Source organism: Tachysurus fulvidraco, chromosome 1, assembly GCF_022655615.1.
Source record: "Tachysurus fulvidraco isolate hzauxx_2018 chromosome 1, HZAU_PFXX_2.0, whole genome shotgun sequence".
NCBI classification, from domain to species: domain Eukaryota; kingdom Metazoa; phylum Chordata; class Actinopteri; order Siluriformes; family Bagridae; genus Tachysurus; species Tachysurus fulvidraco.
The window spans coordinates 23,199,383-23,224,081 of record NC_062518.1 but is presented as its reverse complement, the minus strand read 5'-3'; the positions used below and the strand labels follow the sequence as shown (position 1 = coordinate 23,224,081).

Genomic DNA, 24,699 nt, shown 5'->3' with positions numbered 1-24,699 from the left:
AACAAAAGACAAAGCAACATCTCTCCAGCTCTCTCTCTCTCTCTCTCTCTCTCTCTCTCTCGGTAGATGACTACATTTTTCCCCTAGTGGAGAAAATCCACCCGACTGGGGCCAAACATTTAACCAGGTTGGTTATCGAAGGAGAGAACAACTACGACCTGCTTAACTTGATTGCGGAGCCCAACCATCTGTGTGCCCATGTACACGCACACACACACACACAAACACACACATAGAGGGGGTTACTCTTTCTTTTTTTTTTGTATGTTTTAGGAAATTGTCTAGATGTTTAGCTATACTTTGGCAATGCTTTGTCAGATTCATGCAGTTGACATCAGTTAGCTTTACTTGTGTGGAAACAAAGCCACACCCACTAAAGACTTATTTGCAGATACTCACATTCATGTATATCACTTGTTTATTCAATCATATCTTGTGCTCTCACCAAAACCAAGACAGCCAATGTTCCAAGTCAGTTCCAGTCCCGAGCACAGATAAAATTGGAGGGTTGAGTCAGGAAGGGCATCAGACATAAAACCTGTGCCAAATCAAAACATGTGGATCAGACATTCCGCTGTGGCGACCCCGAACAGGGAGCAGCCGAAGGACAACAACTTGCTTATTCAATCATCATACACAAATCAGATAGATGAAACACTGTAATTTACCGTCATATTCATATATATTTTTGCAGGTCAAGCAGATTGCTGCTGTGCTTCGGGTGAGGGAAGCTGGCCAGGATGTGATAAGTACTCTGATGCACACGATAATTCTTAGACAAATGCTACACAATTTTATTCTACAGTCATTACACACACTTTGCAATGATTGAATTTCTTCAATCTGCTCAGTAGAAATCTGCTGAATAGAACACATGCGGAATGACAATAATTTTGGGATATCATAATTATTAAGACCAGAGCAATAATATTATAATATTGTTATAATATAATAAACTGTAGTTTTGGTAATTTGGTAATTATCATTTTATATATAAAAGAAATATAATAATCAGTGCATGTCTTTTCTTTTTTCAGCATTTTCCTTCACTCAAGGAAGAAGAAAAGGAGGAGAAAGAAGAACATCCAATATTTTCAATAAACTGTATATATTATTGTATATATTGTTCATCATTTTATGTTAATTTGTATGTAATGGTTTAACATTAAAAACTCTGAATTAAAATATTAATAACTGTTTATTTAATAATATTAATAATTATGTAAGGGATAATTCAGAGAATTTCTACACTTTTTTCCTGAATAATGTTAAACTCCAAGTAATGCAGTGTTGAGAAAAATCTGAGAGAAGGAGAGTGTGTGATAAAGTGTAAAAATATAATAACTCAATCTAAATACCTGAATCTAACTGTATTAAAATCAGACTTTATAGCACATAATCAATTAAGCCTAAGTGCCTTAGCTGTAGTAGATAAGCTAATCAAAATAAAATAATCACTCAGAGAAAAGGAGAGTAGGTGGAAGACGAGGAGGCATAAGGGGAAACTGCCGAAAATGGTGAAGATGCCAGGAGTGCTTGGAAGCTTGGGATGACGTAGAACTACTTTATATAGAAGCAATAAGATGAGAAGGCTGAGGACAAATAATCCACGGAGACTGTTGTTAAAATCCACACACAAGAGTTCTCTTGGAGTCCAGAGAGGAATGTGCAGGTTTCAGGAAGTGTTAGGTGTTAAGTAGAAGTAATTTTTTTTTTAAATAAACTCAAAAACAAGGTCGTTTGAAGTTTAGGTTGTAAAAGTGCTGTATGAAGCTGACTTGCTCTAAAAAGTCACTTTAGGTTGACCAGAAGCTCTGGATTAGCTCTTTTGAGGTTTGTGTTGTAAAAGTGCTGTATGAAGCTGATTTGCTCCAATGAGACCATATAGTCTGGGCACACCTTTCGGAAGACGTACAGGTCTAGCTGACGAACAAATCTAAAGAAATTTGTCGTTCTGAAGTACTTGTTCATCTGCTTGTTGGCTGTAGACAGCACTTCAGCTTTGAAGGCCTCCAGACAAATCAGTATTCCTTCCCCAGTATCATCCCAGCAGATTGAACAAATCTGATTATCAGTCACCAAATGCCACAAGTTGATGGAAAAGTTTCTGCAGTTGATCCAGACTTCCATCCCAGCTAAATGATCTGTAACCAACAGATAGAAGTTCAGTGTTATAGAACTATAGATTTTTATCCAGCTAGACAATTAATAACTAGATTGTGACAGTTGATCTCTAGAGCTAACTAGATAGCAGGGCGGCTAACTAACATTCATCCATCTTCATGAACAAATGATTTGTTAAATAAATAAATAAATAAATATTAAGAACTCAAAAAATATCCATCAACAGCTCTCCTGAGTTTTCTGGCTTCCTGAGTGGAAAATAAACAAAAAAGAAACACGATGGGATTATTTCTGATATCATATACAAATACCTGATATCTCGGCCCCTTCTCTAGAATCCTCGTTTCCACTCACGATCAGAAGCGTTTTAACTCTTAAGCTCTCGCGGTTGTCGGGAATTTAAATTTAATGGACTTGGTGTGTCAATGATGTTATTTGTGAAAAAGCTACGTTTTGCCTTCTGGGTGGTAGTTCGAGTTGAGTGGCACGATTGATAAACTGTCCAATCCACGGTGGGTTTGTACAAGATGCCAGCCAATCGTCTGTAAAAGGGGGCGGGATCTATTTGGAGCACGTACTGTAGCTCTGGACGGTAGCCTAACGGTCAGCGTGTTCGTCTACGAGTTCTGGCCCATAGATACTCGGGTTGGAAAATCGTGCGCGACTCTGAAAGAGGCTGTTATTATATCCGCTCAGCAGCTGTTGTTGAAAGTAAAGCAAGAGCAATTGACAGGTTTTGTAAAAGTTTAACACCTTCGAAGGTCTCTCGATCCCTTATAACTTCATAGCCACGTTTTGAATGGGTGAATGTTGTTTTATTTATTTGGATTGTTTTGATGGGTTTATTAATCATACATTTAATTTATTTATTTAAATTATTTTTTTATTTTATTTATAATCATATTACTAACTGAATTAATGTATTGATAAATCTGTACATTTATTCATTATTCATGTAAAAGTATCCGTATTCTAAGATTTTCGTTACGACATACATAAATTTATTTATTTATTTATTTATTTTCTTATCTATTTATTGGTGTTTTTTCTATTATTTCTTTGTTTTCATTCACACATTTATTTCAAACATTTATTTATTTACATGTTAATAAAATTGCATATTTTTGCATGTTTTCCTCTTTCCCCTATTCATTTATCTACAGTATATGTTTGTTTGTTTTTTCTTTGTTTGCAGTTGATATGGAAAATAGTAGTAAGTCATTGCTTCTTCCTGTCTGTGGCTCATGAAAGAGCAATGTTTTACATCTAAACTTTAGGCTTTTCTTAAATTCTAAGGCATCATGCCAGAAATACCCCAAAGTGCCATATCATTAAAGGAATAATGATATTAAACGTTAATAATTTTTTGTCTAGTTATTGTTTTTTTTTTGTGATTGAGATTCCAGCATGTTCTCCCCGTGCCTCGGGGGTTTCCTCCGGGTACTCCGGTTTCCTCCTCCTGGTCCAAAGACATGCATGGTAGGTTTATTTGCTTCTCTGGAAAATTGTCCGTAGTGTGTGGGTGCGTGAGTGAATGAGAGTGTGTGTGTGTGCCCTGCGATGGGTTGGCACTCCGTCCAGGGTGTATCCTGCCTTGATACCCGATGACGCCTGAGATGCCGATGACGGCACAGGCTCCCCGTGACCCGAGGTAGTTCGAATAAAAGCGGTAGAAAATGAGTGTGTGAGTGAGATTTGACACGTGTTTCTTTGCAGGTTTACTTTGGTCTTGAGTCATAAATAATAAGACTGTCCACTAAATCTGCAGAACTACTATAAGACATTTTCACTATAATTATCTTTGACATTATTACAGTCAGTAATAATGGTCTCTTCTACAGGTCATTAAAATGAAGAGGAGGCTAAATTCAACCTTTAAGATTATCCCTAATGTTAGCTCGCTGTTGTAACAACGCCACCTGCAGTTCTCCTTTCAAGCCACCAGAGGGAACCCTCACAGAATTTTTGAAGATTATTGATTAAAGAATAGGAGTTTTGATCTTTGATGTGTTCTGGATTTTCGTGTTTTTGGATATCATTATTCTACCTCAGTCTATTGGATTTATTAGCTGTTTTTTAGATTGTGTTTTTTGATGTTATGGATTTGTTTGTTGTCTTTTCTTCATTAAAATCTCATCACATATAATCTAATCATTCTCTCTCTGTGAATCTTTCACAGCTGTTAGTTCACTAGAACTTAGTTATTTATACAACACTGGTTCAGTCACATTACACATTAACATTACAGTTATTAATAAAAGCATATCATTTTCCATCTCACTTTCATTTTCTAACAATCTTCAAAGGTAAAGCACAGTTAACTTTTAATGCTAACTACACTAAAATCAATGATTAGCTAATATTAGCTAGTTACCATGAGGGGACAATTTAACTAGCTGAGATGATAACAGTGACTAGCCAGAGCAGGTTAATGTTGGTCTATTAAGCAACTTTATAAACATAACATTAACTTATATTAATTGTTCTTGAAACTTTCATGCCATTAAATTTTACTGAACAAAATCTATGATCTGACAGAGAACCACAAATTACAGTCTAAAATAAACAAAAGAAAAACCTTAATCACAGTTTAAAGTGTCATATGTAATGGAACACACAAGTTAAATAAAGTAAAAATGAGCATGTGCTGTATATTTAAATTAATTAACTGCTTAGTGTTTCAGTGAATGTACAATATTAAAGATCTTATAATGTTATATGGCCACAGAGCAAAGATTATCACACTGCTAATGTCACATTAATCTCAGAAAGTCCCTATAGTTGTCATAGAACTGTGTAATATTATTAGATCATAAATCTTAAACTGCATTATCAACTCTCAATATTTGTCTGAATTGTGGATTAGTAACAGATTGCCATGAGGAGTCAATTCTAGTCTGAGAGACTGATGTAAAAATTGGCATGACCACACCTCAGTAGGTGGAGCTAGATGTGTTGATATACAGTTTAGACAGTTTCACAGAGATACTGACATTTATATCTACTGCAAGAGACACACAGAACAATCATGTTATTCTTCTTTGTATTGATAATTGTCAAAAATATTGGTAAGTCATTTATATTATACGTAACCTTTAGGTGGATTTGTACTGTTACCTAAACATGATTAATTTCACAAACACACACTATATATATATATATATATATACACTGTAAGAATGTCCTTAAGCGAAGTAAGAAATGTTTATGTTGTTGCATTGTCTTTACAGCAGGTGCTGTTGACAGCAACATTACACCAGACCAAACCATCATATCTGCAATTGAAGGCAGCAACATCACACTGACCTGCACATATGATCAATCAGCTAGTTATCTCCAATGGTATCGACAAAATTCTCAATCAGAACCAGAGTTTTTGCTGCAGATTTTTAAATCCACAGACACTAGAAGTAAACATGAGCTTGACCCACGGCTATCCACCAAACTTCGTAAAAATGAAAAGAAAGTAGATCTGGAGATCTTTCCTGCTGCAGTATCAGACTCTGCTCTGTACTACTGTGCCATGGTGCCCACAGTGACACAAAACTCTAACAGACTGTAAAAAAGTCAAGCCTGATATTTTTTCTCAGCAGGTGGAGCTGTTTATCTGTTTCATTCAAATAGTCATATACTAGTTCCTATATTTTGATCATCTTCTTATCCAAATTGATAAAGCGTAATGTTTGAATAATTCATGAAAAACAAACTGTTTGTATTAAATGATTATTGACTTAATTCCTGGTTAAGGTTCATGCTGTTAATTCCCCTGATGTAACAAAGATGTAACACAGTAACACAATGTGTAGACAGTTAAATGTGCACACAGTTTACTGATGACATTTGACAGGTTTCACTATGAAACAATGTGTGTATAAAACACTGTCAGATGTTAGCACTGGACTTTCCCTGGTTCTGCAAGAAAAAAATTTACTTTAAGGTCAGAATTAATGTGTAAATGAATAAATATATGAGGTGCTATTTTAGTAGCACTAAGTGTCAGTAGGTAACATAACTCTGAAAACAGTCCAAATATCAGCATTTCTATATGGGAAGGGAACTATTGTAGCGTCTGGTACACGTCATTTTAGATTTCATGTCCCAGGCACCCCGAACTTCAACATCTACTGTTCAATTAACCGATGACCACTCAGTTTTACGATTTTATTGAGGGATACACTCCACAGCGTCACACACCCACACCTGGCTACACAATGTCTGGAGCCTCCACAAAGACCAGATAACCCCATGCGGCTTATTAGGGGCCCGCAAACAGAACACACACACACACACACACACCACAATGAGACATTCCTTTTACTAATAAAACCCGAAGATAAGGTACTCTAAGGTTCTCATTCTTATAACCCTTTTTGTAATGTGGTCTTCTTTTAAGGCTTGCCTGACTTAAAATTATTTGCTCCTTAATTTCCTGACAAGGGTGTATTTTATTCATGTGTCAGAAAACATTGTATTTTAAAATCAGTTATACTCTAATTACTGATCATGGCATGTTAATGTATACCTGTTCTAATGCTGTATGCCCCTTTAAGGTCTAATGTCGGAATGTATACGAAGCTATCATTTTCTTTTTACTTTCCTAATGAAAGTGCATCTTGTTCCATGTTTCATTTTTGTTTCTTTGCCTTTATAAGAACACAATAGCATATTAACATCAGTTACCCTTCGATTACGGATCTATGTATGTAATGTACCGCTGCCTTCATACCATCATTACCCTTCATGTTTAGTATCCAAATGACCACAAAATTATCGGTTACTCTTTTTCAAACTATGGTGTATTTTATTTGAGCACGAAAGGCGCCATACCGTCTTAATACACACTGGATCAAACTTCAAAGTCATCTAAAAGTTTGATAGCTAAACCACGCCCACAGACACCTGAAACAAGGAGGTTTTTCCCTCCAAAACTTTGACCGAAGTATTGGTCATCTCCCCAAAGATGGGTGGAGTTCATGACCTTTAAATTGTCACAAACACCACTAATCCGTGGTCAGACTTCTGGAACAGCTTCAAGACGACTCCATCTTCCTTCAAAGAAGTTCCAGCAAGCTTCACTTCCAAGAACGACAACTGCTCTGATCTTCAGGAGAACTTGGAAGAACGTCTAACCCCACCCTAACTGACTTTTCAGAGATTTCTCTGTTGCATCCGGACTCTTGTTCAGTAAGCCAATGCAAGTAACCGTTTCCTTTACCAATCAATTTAGATGCGTGATTTTAACTAGGAATCTTTCATTGAATCTTAAGGTGAATTTAAGTTTCTGTGACGATTTCCCAGTTAGGGTGTGATTAATTTTGAAGTTTAAGCTTGCCATTCCTTTCCTTCCTTTCTCTAATTTCTTCTTTCCAGTCTCTTCCTCCCTTTCCCCAATTTTAATTTCTTTTGTTTTATTTTATTTTAATCTTCGTTTTCCCTATTTCTTTTGTTTGTTTGTGTAGTTAGTTTATGTTGTGTTTCTCATTCATTAAATGTCATATTTTTGTGCCAAATAAGTGATTGTCTCTGAGTATCGCTCACAAATTAAGGTACCTGCAATATCTGGTCTGAACTACATACTCTATTGAGTTAATTTAATTTAAATTACGGTATACAGTAAAAGGAAAGCGAATCTTTCTTGGCCGGGAAGATACTGCCTTCATAGAATTAATAAAGGTACATGGCCTGTTCGCCGGACGAACAGACCTAATAAGCGTAACTTTAATTAGTTTTTAGTGAATTATCACAAGTACTTAGCTATATAGCATCTAGTAGCAAAGTTCTTCATCCACATAGTCATCATCTATGTTTACAGTCTTTTGTTACAGTGTTCTTTCTCATAGGTCTGTTTGTGTTGTGTATTAGTTCAGATCAGAATACAGCCAATAGTTGATGGAGCAAGCTAACATATAACATGATAGCAAGCTCGGTAAATCACCTGTCAGGAAATGGTGGGATAAAAGCAGACCCAAACACAGGGATAACAAGTTTAAAAAAACAAAACAATTTATTAACAAAAGAACCAGACAAGGAACATAAATTCAGGAGCACAAGAACCAACAAAACATGATACCTAAACTGACACACAAAAGACGAGGATAAATAGACATAATAATGAGTCCATTACGAACAGGTGAGTATTAACGAGGCATGTGACACAAAACACACTGCCCCCTAATGTTACGGCAGAGAATGTCCAAGCAAAAGTCCTGACACCTTCAGTTTCAACAGTATAAGTGAGGTAACAGGTAGCTAGTTAGATTAGGGTGTAATGTTCACATGTCTGAAACTCACCTATGTGCAAAATGTGTAAATGTATTAGTAGAGAAGATTAATGTAGAGTATGAGATAATGTAGAGTATCTACTCTAAATGTAGAGAAGAGTAATTAGAGTAAACTCTTCTGATCAATTTTTTTTGTTTATTGTGTCTGATGATTTAATGTGTTCATATGGATATTTCCAGGTCTTCTATAAATTTTTTATAGGCCATACAGGATAAGCAAAAATTGGATTTGATGAAGTTATGTTACAGGACATATTGGTATAGTATACTTTGGTCTAGACACTTTCAGAGAACACACATCACCTCTGAGTACAGAAGCTAAAATGTATATATAGATAGATAAATAGATTTTTCTTTTTAGTCAAATATTGAAACATTTAGAGAAAAACATTAAAAACATTAACAGACAAAATTGTTCTAAAGAAAATGCTAAATATAATGTCAGCACATTTCTACTGGAAAGAAAAGAAAACAGTACTATGTCCCAATAAACAGCGCACAGCATTAGGACTCATGTCTGTGGATTGTAGGTACTGGATACTCAATTTTCCAGCTGTTAAAAAGAAATCAGACTCATCTGCATCTATAGTGTAATATATCAGTGACAGAACTTATGACTTTGCATTAAAATGAAACATTACAGAGACCATTAGTCTGAAGGTTGTCTTTTTCAGACGGCATGTTTCAGCTCCTTTCAAAGATGCTCAATAGGATTGAGGTCAAGGCTCATAGAAGACCACTTTAGAATAGTCCAATGTTTTCCTCTTAGCCATTCTTGGGTGTTTTTAGCTGTGTTTTGGGTCATTGTCCTTTTGCAAGACCCAATACCTACGACTAAGACCAAGCTTTCGGACACTGGCCAGCACATTTCTCTCTAGAATCCCTTGATAGTCTTCAGATTTCATCGTACCCTGCACAGATTCAAGACACCCTGTGCCAGATGCAGCAAAGCAGTCACAGAACATAACAGCCTCCTCCGTGTTTCACAGTAGGGACGGTGTTCTTTTCTTGATATGCTTCATTTTTCCATCTGTGAACATAGAGCTGATGTGCCTTGGCAAAAAGTTCTACTTTTGTCTCATCTGTCCATAGGACATTCTCCCAGAAGCTTTGTGGCTTGTCAACATATAGTTTGGCATATTCCAGTCTAGCTTTTTTATGATTTGTTTTCAACAATGGTGATTTGTTTACAACATTGGTCGTCTCCCATGTAGACCACTTTGGCTCAAACAACGATGGTGCAATCTGACACTGATGTTCCTTGAGCATGAAGTTCACCTTGGATCTCTTAAGAAGTCTTTCTGGGCTTTTTTGTTACCATTCGGATTATCCGTCTCTTTGATTAGTCAACAATTTTCCTCCTGCGCCCACATCCAGGGAGGTTGGCTATAGTCCCATGGATCTTAAATTTCTGAACATTATATGCAACTGTAGTCACATGAACATCTAGCTGCTTGGAGATGGTCTTATAGCCTTTACCTTTATCATGCTTGTTTATAATTTTCTTTCTAATCTCCTGAGACAACTCTTTCCTTCGCTTCCTCTGGTCCATGTTGAGTGTGGTACACACCATGTCACCAGACAACACAGTGACTACCTGGAGCCCTATATATATATATAGGCCCACTGACTGATTACAAGATTGTAGACACCTGTGATGCTAATTAATGGACACACCTTGAATTAACATGTCCCTTTGGTCACATTATTTTCAGTCTTTTCTAGGGGTACCATCATTTTTGTCTAGGCCTGTTCCATGAGTTTATTTTTTTAAATAATTCCGTTGAAGCATGGTTGAAAAGCAATGTCTGACTTTCATTGGTTAAAATTCATAGAATTTTTATTTATTACTTTTGTCAGATTAAAGTTTTTTCTGTAACCATTGTGTTTTTCTTTCATTGACCGAGGGGTACCAACAATTTTGTCCACGTGTGTACACACCACTAATTCTCACTCTATTTACAGGTCATTAACTTTCAGCAGTTTATTAATGATATTAACTAATACATGTATTATACAATTAATTTATTTATATTTTAATAATTATGTCAATGTTTTGACTATTACACAAACACTTTTTGAAAGTGTTTAGAATGTTTGATATTTGTCACTTTTTTTTTATATTCTTAACCACAACAGACAGTTCAGCTGATAAAATTAAATCCTTCCTCTTGTCCTCTTACCTGGCAGTTCCATCTACAACATCCTTTTACCAATATAACCATCTTCCTCCTCTGTACATGTCCAAACTCTCAATCTAGTCTCTCTGACCTTGTTCCCAAAACAGCCAACTTGAGCTGTCCCTCTGATGTGCTCATTCCTAATTCTGTCCATCCTCATCACTCTTAAAGAGAACCTCAATATCCTCATCTCTGCTATCTCCATCTCTAACCCATACAGCAGAGCTGCTCTCGCTACTGTCGTGTACACCTATCCTTAGAAGAGTGTCAGTATGAATCAATCACACAACACTCCTGACACTTTTCTCCCCCCACTCCAACCCACCTGTACCCACCTTTTCACCTCTTTTCCAACTCCTCATCACACTGGACAGTTGACCCAAAGTACTTAAACTCCTGCACCTTCTTGACCTCAGCCCACTGTAACCTCACTGTTCTATTTTCTATTTGTTAGATGAGGCAAGGTTGCCAACTCTCACACATTCAGCGTAAGACTCACGCAATTGACCCGATTCTCACGCAGACTCGTGCAGCAGTGAGTGAGGAAAAAAAAAATCGCGCATTACCCACAATGCAACGTGCAGAGAGACCAGACAGACAGTGTAGTGAGTTTTTTGTGACAATTGTGAGGGAAATACACAATTTATTCCCATAAACTGTGTAGTCAGCCATTCTCCCTCCCATCTGCACCATTTCAACGTTGCTGGGACACGTGGCACGTATACAGTGACGTCACACTCGGCGCTGTGATGGCTCTCTAGCCGGTGGAAAGGCAAACCGGTTCTTAGAAGGTTCGCCAGTGGAACCAACTTTGAACCAGAACTAGCACTAGCTCTGAACCAGCACCCGGTTCTTTCCGGTGGAAGAGGCATTTGAGACAATGTCTATTGTAAAAAAGCGCTATACAAATAAACTTGAATTGAATTGAAACAGTGCATTGTTTTTGTGCAACAGGGAATTCTTCAAAATGAGGAGAAATCAGCATGGAAAAGAAGACTGGGTAGACTCCAAATGGCAGCCTGGCACAATGGACCATACATTTCAGGACTATGGTTACAGCTATGGTGAGTTAATAAAAAGGAGTTGTATACTTAAAATTTATTTTCAGCTTTTTCCACAGACTGTTTCTAATAATATGTAATGCTTTTTGTGCAGATGGCCACGCAGGTTGTAGAAGACTTTCCAAAAATTACGGAAAGCATTGACATAGATCCCAGCAAGGACGGGATGTGGAACTGCGGGAGAAATATGGCACAAGACTTTCTACTAGCATCAGGTATTATAGCTTTATGTCCTGTTTATTTGTTTGACAGGCCACTTATTAAAATCATATCCCTATCTTCATTTTAATTATTGCAGTCTCAAGGGAAGAAGAGTTTTCAGTCTGTGGGCAAAAACCTGAACCAAAAAAGGACGAGATTTGGGTAATCAATGTGTCATGATTTTACTAGTGACAAAATGGGAAGTGAATTTAAAAAAAAGAACAAATCTAATGTGCGCTAAAACTAAAATTAGTGTAATCAAATTTAATTATGATCATTTGAGCTATAGTACACATCTATCTGTAGATCTGTTTGTACATGTATATCCAACCGGCTATATATGGCTACATCGGCTAAGTTTTGATTTTTGGTTTCTAATGCGATACATGCAGAAGTGATGTAACAGTATTCATGTAACACACTGAACACTATCGAAACACAAATAGTTATATCATTAGGATGTGGAACATGCAGATAAGCCTAGCAGGGACAATTTTTTTTTACTCAGAATTTGAGACATTTTGTATATTTTCTTCAAAGACACATCAACCAGTTCAATAGGTTTTTTCTTCAATGAAGAAATATTTTGTTGAGATGCTCAATTTCTACTAGCAGTGTGCTGTGAAGATTTTTCAATACATCATCCAGTTCAGTAGCTTTTCTTTGTATGGCTGAAGTGCTGTGAAACAAATTGGACTTTATGCAACAAACTACAGAAAAGGGGCCTGCACAAAATTTTTTTCATAAATCCCGGTTAGAGTACGTGCATTTCCACATCGTCTCCTCCCCAAAATCACCATATGGAACTTGTTACGTGCCAAGGCACGTATTTTGCAGGTGTGTTTTAATTGCTTGTGTAACAACAGATTGGCTGCATGAGCATGATGCATTTTACCCAATACCGGTCAGTGCAGGGCGGAGACGCAGTGTACGAACGGAAGAAGTCCGTGACCATAAAAGCGTAAATGTCGTATCAACTCGTTGTTGGTTGGTGAGTTGTTGGAAAGTTATCTGCTGTGTATTTGACCGTTGCGATTTTTGTTGTTGGTGTACTGTTCAACATACGGGGCTGGAAGAGGTAAGAAGGGGCACGCTCATACATTGTACATCACGTAGTATACTTCCGTTTCTAGAGACCTCAGGTAAGGGGCGGTGCCTCCCCCTGTATTCTAGTTAGCGAAGGTAGTATAGCATAGTTAGGATTTTGGTTTCACTTTTGTTTGTAGATGAGCGTGACTAATATAAAGCAGTGTTAGGTAAGCGGGTTTTGACTTTGTTTCTTTTCTTTGGCGCCACCTATTTTCCTGTTGTAGAAGTACAAACGAAGTATAAAAGAAAAAACTTGTGTTACTACACAAATAACATCTATTTTTTTATCTTAGTAATGTAGAGAGGCAGCTAAAACCAAATTTTTCTCAAAATCGGCTTTCCTCCACGGTGGACAAAATAAACAAGACTATGTGCAGACAACTGAGAAACAGATTCCAAGGGACCGTCTGCAAAGTGCAAAACTCGAAAAGCGAATAATTTAAAAACAGTCAATAACCTTACAGTAGTACACTGTACTGTCATCAAACTCAGAACACACATCACTGATGTCCTAATTGATGTACTAAAACACTTATTTGGGAGAAATCTCTATTTATGATTTTTCATAATATAAAAATAAATAAATTGACTATTATGGAAATTATACTCAATAGCTTTATTGTAATACACTGTACTGTCACCAAACTCAGAACACACATCACTGATTTCCTAATACATGTACTAAAACACTTATTTGGGAGAAATCTCTTTCTTGATTTTTTATGATTTTTCACTCTACTGTCATCAAACTCAGATCACACCCTCTGGAAGTTCAAGTTCAGATTTGGCTTGTCGTATTCCATCTACTCTCCATTGGTACACATCAAAGTCACACAGCATGCCAGAGATTCCGAAATGAACAAACAAACATTTCCTATTAAATATCTCTAACAATGACAACAACTGACAGGAATTACAAACACGTTTCCACACCTCATAGAGGCATACAAAAGACAAATGAATTGGGACTGTCAACCAATTAAAACAATTATATTAAGTACCAAAAAAAATTGTTTTTTTAGACAGCATTGTTGGTCACTTTAGTACTGTATTATGTCTATGTGTTTGTGTTTGTGTTTGTAATCCTTGATATCATACTTAAAAATGTTGGTTTTAACCTTTAATGTCTCTATTGCTTCTGTATACAAAATACAATTGTTGTTCTGTTTTTTTTTTTTGTTGTTAATTTCCACACATTGTATCAAGTCACCTTTAATGATTATGATGGAGCCATTGGATTTGTCAATATAGCAAATGTACACTGGACGTTTGTGGTGAGTATATAGCCAATTGTGTAATATTCTATGCTAACATTCTATGCTCTCTGAATTTTTTTTAATCATCATTATTATTACTATCAGAATTTTTGCATGGCATGCGCATTTAAAGGACATCAGTCTATATAAAAATATAAATTTTTTCTTAATCAACTCAACTGTGACTTTACAGTTTTATAGAAAAATGTTGATTTATATTTGTTAACACTACTGAAAAGGTATAAATGATATGTAATTTTTTCCCCGACCAGTATCTTCATGCCCTTTCGAGCCAAATTTTTGTGGTTGACCCCATGCAAGGGTCAAACGAATTGGAGGACTCAGAAAAGGCCTGCTACAAATTTGGGTAATAAAAGATAGATTATGGAAAATAGGTGAAATATATTAATGAGGCAAAATAAATGATAAATCACTATCATTTTATATTTTAGAGAGTATTTCAAGATGCGTAGAAACCGACTTGGAAAGGAGGACTGGGTGGACATCAGATGGAAGCCTGGAAAGATTGTCCACACCTTTCAAAAAGATACCACCAACTGTGGAGTCTTTGTAATGGAGGTAATTCTAAGAAACATTAAAATAGATGTGACAACATGCATTGTATTTTCACTGTATAAGAGACAGTACATGTGTTATGCTATCCGTACAGATGGCCAAGAGGACAGTGAAAGACTTCCCAAACATTCCACAAATGTTTGAAATTGACCCATCACAAGAATCACTTAATAAGCAAAGAAGAGACATGGCTGAAGTCATTCTAAAAGGATCAGGTATTATTGTATTTGAAATTTCTGTATTCTTTTTGCAAACTTAACAGGTTGTGTATGAGCATCTGTGTATACTGTATATTGTATATACTTGATATACAGTGAAACCCAAATTTATTTGGACACCTTATAAATTTTTTTCATTATTACAGTCTAGTCACCATAGTTAAAAAAATAAAATAAATAAATATGACAATGTCAGACTAAATTATGTCAGATAACACTAAAGCAAAACATGCTCAGGTTCATGTTTTTTGTTTGTTTTTCAAGTTCCAAACACAGATTTCTGCTCCTTTTGTGGAAACAAGGACCTACCAAAAGCTGTGGCTGCTGTTTGGGTGAGATTTATACTTCAGTTGTTTAAAACTGTACAGTAAACATTGTAGTGGATAATCTGAAGGTTGAGGTAATCTATAGATAAATTTAAAGTTATTAAATATTTCAATACATTTATGCATTACAGGAATTTTAAAGCAAATATTTTATAGATATATTATAGATTCAGTGTGGAACATGCACAAAATGGTTCCACATAAACTGCCTTGGGATGACAGACGAAGAAATACCGAGCAGACATATCCCTTGGTATTGTGCATTGAGCTAAACCAAGTACAGAGATCCTAGCATTTAATGATATCTGTAATAGCTCTTAAATAAGCAGCAGGATTACATGTTTTAAGTGTACATAAAAGTGAAATGTATATTGTTGTATACATGTTCATAATGCAAACAATAAAAATCAAAAAGCAAGGTTTCTCAAAATATTTACAGTAAAGTTATTGAGTATCATTTCTATAATAGTCAATTTATTTATTTTTATATTATGAAAAATCATAAAAAATCAAGAAAGATTTCTCCCAAATAAGTGTTTTACTACATCAATTAGGACATCAGTGATGTGTGTTCTGAGTTTGATGACAGTACAGTGTATTACAGTAAAGCTATTGACTTTTTTGTATTCGCTTTTCGGGTTTTGCACGTTGCAGACGGTCCCTTGGAATCTGTCTCTTCGGTGTTCCCACATAGAGAATTATGTATTTTGTCCAACGCGGAGGAAAGCTGATATTGAGGAAGATTAGGTCGTAGCTGCATTCTAGCTGCCTCTCTACAATACTAAGATATAAAAGAGGTGTTATTCGTGTAGTAACACCCTTTAGCTCAGGAGCTATTGACTCGGGAAAATCGAATCGGGGAATATGGGGCCAACTTTACTTAAGTCATATTATTTCCATGCGTATTCCCATTCACGACACCATGTTTACCTCTGTCAAAAGTACAAGACATTAAGGAAAAAGGAGATATGGCTTATACATGTAATTTGTGCCATACATTAATTTTTATTACTAACAATCATCTAATAGATCTTTGTTGTTTCAGATGAAGTAACTAAATATCCATAAAAAGTAACAGTTTAAAATAGTTATCAGAAATATTTTAGAACAGAGTTGATATACTTTTACACATGCCAAATAGTATTTAAATTGTTTAAACATCATATTTTTGCTATTAGTGGAAACAGAAAGGCCTGCATTTATTGCAGTGTATATAGACAATTGTCTGACTAGGCAAGTCACTGACAAAGCATTGATCGTTATTGCAGCATTGATCATTAGTGTCCCTACAAAAATATTCTTGTAACATGACATCTGCAGTTTAGTTTAAATATTAATTATTGTGCACCTATAGCACTCATACATACTCACATATATACATACACATACATTTTATATACACACTTATAATTCAGCACACACCCGTGTACTGAACTACTGTATAAGTTTATTGTACTGAGAAATATGTTTCATATATTGGAATCATATGTCTATCATATTTGAATAAAAAATTGTGTGCAATTGTTTTATTCTAAAATTGACTTGTCAGGCTGCTTGACCAACAAAAAAGAACTGACTACGACACTTTGCTGCAAGGAGTGGAGCTTCCCCAGCAGATCAGTGTGGCAAAGCCTTCACTGCCAAAGGGCTCCCAACCACACCCATGGAACATGGACATACTTTTATTGAGTTCCAGGATCTTGCAAATTGAGGGTGAGGCAGTAATTCGCCACCACAAACATGCAAGGACTGAGGTATCATATGCAGATGTAGCTGCACCTGCACCAGCCTGGCTCATGTGGCATGTGAATTGTGGTCTGGAGTAAAGCATGATACTGTGTGGACTAACTGACCTGGATTATTAAATCAGGAGACTCAACACCCATCACCAGAGCCTTCATCTCAGGGATGGTCATCTGCTCCACTTGGTTCCCATCAAAAAAATCCCATCAGCCCCAACAGCACAGTCTCTGGGTTATACATCATTTTTGCCAGTCTTCAATCAGCTCCAGTCCCGCAGTCCCAGAACCAACAACGCACATAGAGACTGCAAAAAGCAGAGCTTGAAGACCAAGAGCTTGTGGCAAGAGGGAAGCCACCAAAAAAAGTGTCTGTGTAAAGAAGGCTACCACATAATTTACTGGCCATAATCAGACTAAAGGTAAATGGTACTGTCCAGCATTGGGAAGACCATTGAACAGTGGAAAGACTTTGTAAATTCAAGGAACATTTATTTTTTCTAGCAATTGATTATAACATTTTTTGTTATAACCTTTGTAATAAGTGTTCTAGTATTTATATAAATAGTAATAATAATAATAATAATAATAATAATAATAATAATAATAATAATAATAATGAATAAATTAGTAATAGTTGAATAAAATTATATATATTTTAAAATAATTCATGCTTGTGTGTTAGTGAATAAAATGTGTTTGGAGAAATAAGCATTGTGTTTTAAGTTCACTTTTATGGAAGTTTACAAAGAATTTAATTTCTATGTAAAGCATTTTGAATGACCAGTGTATGAAATGTGCTATACAAATAAACTTGCCTTATATTAAATAAATTTAATATTTATTAATTTGTTTTAATATATTAATTTATTGATTTTTGAAAAATAAATGTGAAAGAGTGAGTATTGTAGAAAACCTTCCCCTGTCCTGCACGACAAAATCCCCTTCCTCTTCCTCTCTTTAGTTTATAAATTACCTCTCAGAGCGCTACACGCACTGATACGTATTACCGCGCTGACTTTGGCACAGACTATGGCCGAGCGCCGAAACTCGGCATCTTAAATAGCGGCATGCACAGGTGTCGCGAGTTGCGCTAATTGCAGCTACGTGACTGAGAGCCTATAAAAGAGGCGTGTTGGTGGCTGCGAGTTTGCCTGACAGACACTCGTGACGTTAAGTGCAGCTTATCTATAAACATGCATTTGCATTGTATATGATCAGATAAAGTTTGTTAACTAAATGAGATTTTTCATTTCAGTTAAAACTTTCACAAAGCTTCTGCAGTAGGTTACAGACTGTAATATCATGAATACAGTAGGTTGTAGCTTCACAATGAAATAATATATTTTTTTTAAATTTTGCTTAATATTCATTATTAATAGCTTTTTTCCTTTTTATATTATTAATGAAAAAAAATTCTTAATCTACTATTAAATATTTTTATCAAATATTTAAAAAAAACTCAATAGCTTTATTTTTTACATTTTGTTTAATAATTCATTATTAACTTTATTATTTTTCCTTTTTTTATATTTTATTTACGCTTGTTGACGATGATTATGAATATTGGCCAATTGGGGTCCCTTAACATGCTCGAAAACTCTTGAAATTTGGCACACACGTCAGAATCGTGCGACACTAGGCTCGAGCAAAGGCTGGAATACGGGCGTGGCACATGTACGAGAGTTGGTATGTATATAGATCTCCTCGACCCGAGCAAATTTCACAATCAAACCTATTAGCTCCGCCCAACAGGAAGTCGGTCATTTTGGATGGTTTGAAAAGTGCCTGTGGTGAACTTTTAAATACTCCTCCTAGGGAATTCATGCGATTGACATCAAACATGGTGAACATGATGCCGAGACATTGCACTTGCTTAATTGCGAGGGGATTTTTGATATCTCAAACGGTGCTGCCATGGCGAGGTGACTAATTTATGGCGAATTCAGAGAAACAGGAAGTGTCTTCTATCTAAGCCAAAAAATGTCTTATTGTGATGACCCGCGGTGTGTATGTTTGGCCAAGGATTCCGATCGCATTGATGTGCTTATTGTGAGTCCCGAGTATAGCGCCACCAACAGGCCCCAGGAAGTGTCAGTCACAAAGGTGGATTTTTTCACAGATGCATGCAAATACTCCTCCTAAAGGACTCATGCGATTGACTCCAACAGTGGTGAACATGATGCAGAGACATTGTAGATGCTACATTTTTTGATTTTTGATATCTTGAACGCTGTTCCCATGGCAACGCATCAAACTTTACTTTCACTTTCAAGCATATTAATGCCTTACTTTTAAATACTCCTCTTGGAGAATTCATGCGATTGGCACAAAATGTGGTCAACATGATGTCGAGACATTGGAGATGAAGGGTTTTATGATATCTTGAAAGCTCTTCCGATGGCAAAGTGTCAAACTTTACTTTTATTTTCAGGTATATTTAGGGTTCTTGGCATGCTTAGAATAACACAAACACATGAATGACAACACACATCAGCGTTGTCGGACATTAAGCGTGGGCTAAAGCAATTAGTTTTACATACAATCCTGAAACTTGGTAAATACATTGCTCTCAACACAAACAGCTTTCAAATTTACAGTCATTAGCTCTGCCCAACAGGAAGTCGGCCATTTTGGATTTTATGCTGATTTTTGGACATTTGAATGCCCTGAACTTTTAAATACTCCTCCTAGGGGATTCATGCAATTGACACCAAATGTGGTGAACATGTCGAGACATTGGAGATTTTTGAAATCGTGAACGCTGTTGCCATGGCGACATGACAAATTTATGGCGAAATCAGAGAACTAAGAAGCGTCTTGTATCTAAGGCCCAAAAATGACTTATTGTGATTACGTGGGATGTATGTTCGGCCAAGGATTCCGATCGCGTTGATGTGCCCGTTGTGATTCCCAGGCATAGTGCCACCAACAGATGCCAGAAAGTGTGACAGTTATATGCGGCAAACTTTTAAATACTCCTCCTATGGGATTCATTGTCACCAGACCTAGTGAACATGATGCTGAGACATTGGAGATGTTAAATTGCGAACAAATTTTTGATATCTCAAACACTGTTCCCATGGCAAAGTGTCAAACTTTACTTTTATTTTCAGGCATATTTAAGGCTAACACTTGCATGCGGTCGACTTTTAAATACTCCTTCTATGGGATTCATATGCTTGTCACCAGACTTTGTGAAAGTTATGCCAAGACATTGAACTTGTACAACTGTAAACAGATTTTTGATATCTCTAATGCTGTTGCCATGGCATCACGTCAAAGTTTACTTTTATTTCAGGCATATTTAAGGCTCTTGGCATGCTTAGATTACCTTGAAATTTGGCGCACACCACATTTGTCGGCTGTTAAGTGTGAAAGTTTTTCTGAAGACTGGGGCACAATTTATTGGCTCAGATCAAATGAGAGAATCAAACAAGAACCAGCACAAAAATAAGAACAGTGCTTAATCATGTCAATAACAAAATACAATAGTGTCTGATTTTAAGCGATAGCAAACTGGGTCTCATTCATTAAGCATGTGTACACAAACTTGTGAGATGTGCATACAGATGTTTTCACAAACAAATAGTGATTCAATAAACTAAAACCACTAGTACATAAATCACATAGGCTATAATGTTTATAATAATGTTGATACATAAAATTTGTATGATTATATTTTATTATAATATAATATTTTCTGTATTATACATGATTTTTATTATATTATACATTATTTTAGCCTACTTTACTTTTACCTACATTATACTTTCCAGATGAGTCAAATAGACCCCAGGTCTGCACAAGGGTTATATAAATATGATATGCACTATGGCAATGACAAACAGCACACAATTTTTTTTTTATATATATAAATTAAACAGACTATTTTGTATAGATAGTCCTTGAAGGTTTCCGTCACAGACAGAGGTTTGGCCTGGCTTGGATCTGAGCTACTCTTAGTGAACAAATGCAAATGAGCCAGGCCTCACAGGTGATGGGGCCGTTTGCGCAACAAAAGCAGGGCTGAAGAACTGTGAAAATCTCAACAGGGGGGGGATCACACCTTGGGACCTGCACGAGAAAATAAAAAATCCAGTATTTCTAGTGTTACAGTGAAACTGAAAAGGCGTCTGTGCTATCAGGGTCACTATCAATTTCAAACTGTAAATATGAACAATGTCTTGTCTGCGTTAAGAAAACTAAAGGAAATCCATTCAGAATATAAAGATATTGTAATTAATGCTGCACTCTCAGCAGATGAAATGTTTAACGAGCATTCAGGGTCTAATGTCAGTAATGTACCTGATGAGCCAATAGAGACGGACAGTAGCAACCAAAATGAGAACGCAGAGCATAATGATTCAAGTGATGAGACTGAAACTACTGCTCAACCGCGCTCTGGTTTTGCCTTGGACACATGTCTTCAGCCCCTAGATCTTGGTCAGCAATTGTTGTCTTACGATGACGGAATATTTTGCATAGCCCCAGCAGAAAGAAATAGGCCTGAGAGCATTTTTAAAATTCTTAAAATGGAGTCTATGGCATTTCCTGTGCAATTTCCTGATGGTAAAAACACCTTTGATGAGCCTGACAGATGTCCTGGTGTCTCCCCCAGCAGGTACTTTAATTCAAGGCTGTTCTCTGTTGATAATCGGTGTGCATGCGATACAAACTACATCTTCTTTGCACAGTTTGTGACTGAAATGCACCAAGCAACATATAGCATGTCTATTCAGTTGAGGAAAGTAAAACCCATGACACGTGATGGTCGCAAAATAAATTGTTCACTGCTGAAGGACAAGCATGAGTTACAAATGCTTGTGCAAAATAAGGAGGCAACAAGGTTCATGCAACCGCTAAGAGGTACACCAGCTTACTGGGAGAGAACCCTCCATGATTTATTTGCTATGCTGAGACAATTGGGCACTCCCACATTTTTCTGTACATTTAGTGCTGCAGAGATGAGATGGCCTGAAGTGATAACAGCTATTAAAACGCAACAAGGTAAAACTGTAAACTTCTCCGAATTAGACTGGCCAGAAAAATGTGAAATCCTAAGCAACCCAGTCACAGCCATGCGGATGTTTGAAAAACTTGTTGAAGCCTTATTGAGAGACCTAGTCATGTCACCTGCTCAACCCATTGGTGAGGTTATTGACTTTTTTACAGAGTAGAGTTCCAACAACGTGGTTCTCTACACATTCATTGCTTATTTTGGGTGAAAGATGCTCCAGAGTTTGAAGTCGATGAAGATCAGGTTGTATGTGATTTCATTGATAAATATATCTCATGCAAATTCCCAGACCTAAACACAGACCCAGAACTGCGTAGAACTGTAACTGAAGTACAGATGCACAGCCGAAACCATTCCAAATCCTGTAGAAAAAACAATAAACATTGCAGATTTGGATTTCCTAAGCCACCCATGGACAAGACGATAATAACCCGCCCTAGGCCTCCTCCTGTAAATGACTCTGATGAGGACAATGATGACTCAACAGAGGAAGCAAATTTTGTAAATGTCATTTAAGCAAAATCACAGCTTCAAAAGGTGAGGGATCTACTGAATGACCCAACTCAAAGTGTTGAAACCACCACACAGCTCCTTAATAAAGTAAACATGACTTATGAAGACTATAAGAATTATGTAAAGTCTATGTCTACATCAAGTTTAATAGTCATGGAGAGACGGCCCCTAGACTGCTGGGTTAATTATTATAATTCATTGCTACTAAGAGCTTGGAACGCAAACATGGACATACAGTTCATTCTTAACCCATACAGCTGTATAATGTACATTTCTTTCGTATATTTCCAAAGCTGAACATGAGATGAGTGAACACCTGAAGAGAGTGATAAAAGGCTTTAGCGAAAATAACCTGTCTGAGCGAGAGAACATGAAGCAGGTCATGAATGCTTATTCAAAGAACAGAGAGGTCAGCGCACAAGAAGCAGTTGCTCGTACATGTAGTCTGAAATTAAAATCATCATCACGAGCTGCCGTGTTTATACCCACTGATGACAATGCTGTGAAGATGAGCTTACCATTGAAGTACTTACAGACCATGGACCCTGAAGTAGAGAATGTCTGGATGACCGGAGTGACTGACAAGTACAAGGCCAGGCCAAAAAGACCTGAATTTGAGATCATGTGCATGGCCGAATTTGCAAGTGAATACCGCATTGTTTATACAGGACAGAAAAGAAGTAAAAATGTTTTGCCTCTCCAAAAAAATATGGGATACATACAGAAAAGAACAAGGGGAAAACCTGCTGTTATTCGATTCGCCCGTTTCTCACAGCAAAAAAACCCAGAAAAGTACTATGGAACACTCTTAAAACTTTACCTGCCATATCGCAGAGATACACAATTGAAGTCCTCCAGATTCCAAACTTATGAATCATTCTATTCATGTGCTTCAGTAACACTACCTGACAGTGATGAACTGCAGCATGTGTGTGTAATTGCAAACGAAAACCGTAAAAAATATGAAAAGCATAACGAGGCCATAGAAAATGCAATCAAGGATTTTGAGCAGAATGGCCCAATTGAGGATGCAGGGGCTACACTGGCACCAGCAAATGAACTGATCCGATTGGAGAGCATTTTGGAACGTGAACCAAATTATCCTGATAATGTGAATGAACAAGATGACGTTCCTGATTACACAGTTTCTACCTCTGTTTGTTACACAGCTATACCAATAAAGGAAGCATACCAGATGAATCCTGAACAGATTCGAAAAATGTACCAAAGCCTGAATCAAACACAAGCGTCCATATTTTATGCGGTGCGAGACTGGTGCAAAAGATGTGTTTCTGGTGAAAACCCACAACAGTTTCTATATTTCCTGAATGGAGGAGCTGGAGTTGGTAAGTCACATATTATTAAATCTATTTACGCAGAGGCATTCAAAATATCGCGTAGACATCCATGCATAAGAGAGGATACGGATATTTCCAAGCCTACTGTACTTCTAACAGCATTCACTGGAACAGCTGCCTTTAATATCTCAGGCAAAACATTGCACTGTCTTCTGAAACTCCCAAGAAGCTTAAAGCCTCCTTATCAAGGCCTGGGAAACTGCTTGGATGAAATCAGGGCAGACATTTCTAATGCATACATTTTAATCATTGATGAAATATCTATGGTGTCAAAACAGCTGTTTGCTTATGTGAATTGGAGACTGCAACAGATTAAAGGTAACCGGAAACCTTTTGGTGGAATGTCTGTTCTTGTAGTGGGAGACTTTCAACAGTTACCCCCCCTGGAAAAGCAAAACCACTGTGTGTCTATGAGGACCATGTGCAAGACTTCTGGAAAGATAATTTTCAAATGATTACACTAACACAGATCATGAGACAGAGAGATGATCTTGCATATGCTGAGCTGCTTAACCGACTGAGAGTGAAACAGAGACATGAGAGCCTGGCTGATGCAGATAGGTGCATGTTAGAATCTGTCACATTTGGTAAGGTAGCAAAAATAACAATTCAGACCCGAGACAGTGTTCCATTTGTGCAAATAATTGGTCTTAATCTAGATAACGCAAGTGCTGGACAGAAATACCGCAACAAAGCAATCGATGGACCTGACAACATTGTTTACATTGAGAGATCAGAGGAACCAATGAAAAGAAAG

General features: G+C 36.8%; 1 pseudogene; it reads left to right on the top strand.

The window, feature by feature from the left end:
• The first annotated feature begins 21,586 nt into the window (after positions 1-21,586).
• On the top strand, positions 21,587-22,587 carry LOC113633894 (annotated as a pseudogene).
• Positions 22,588-24,699: the final 2,112 nt, after the last annotated feature.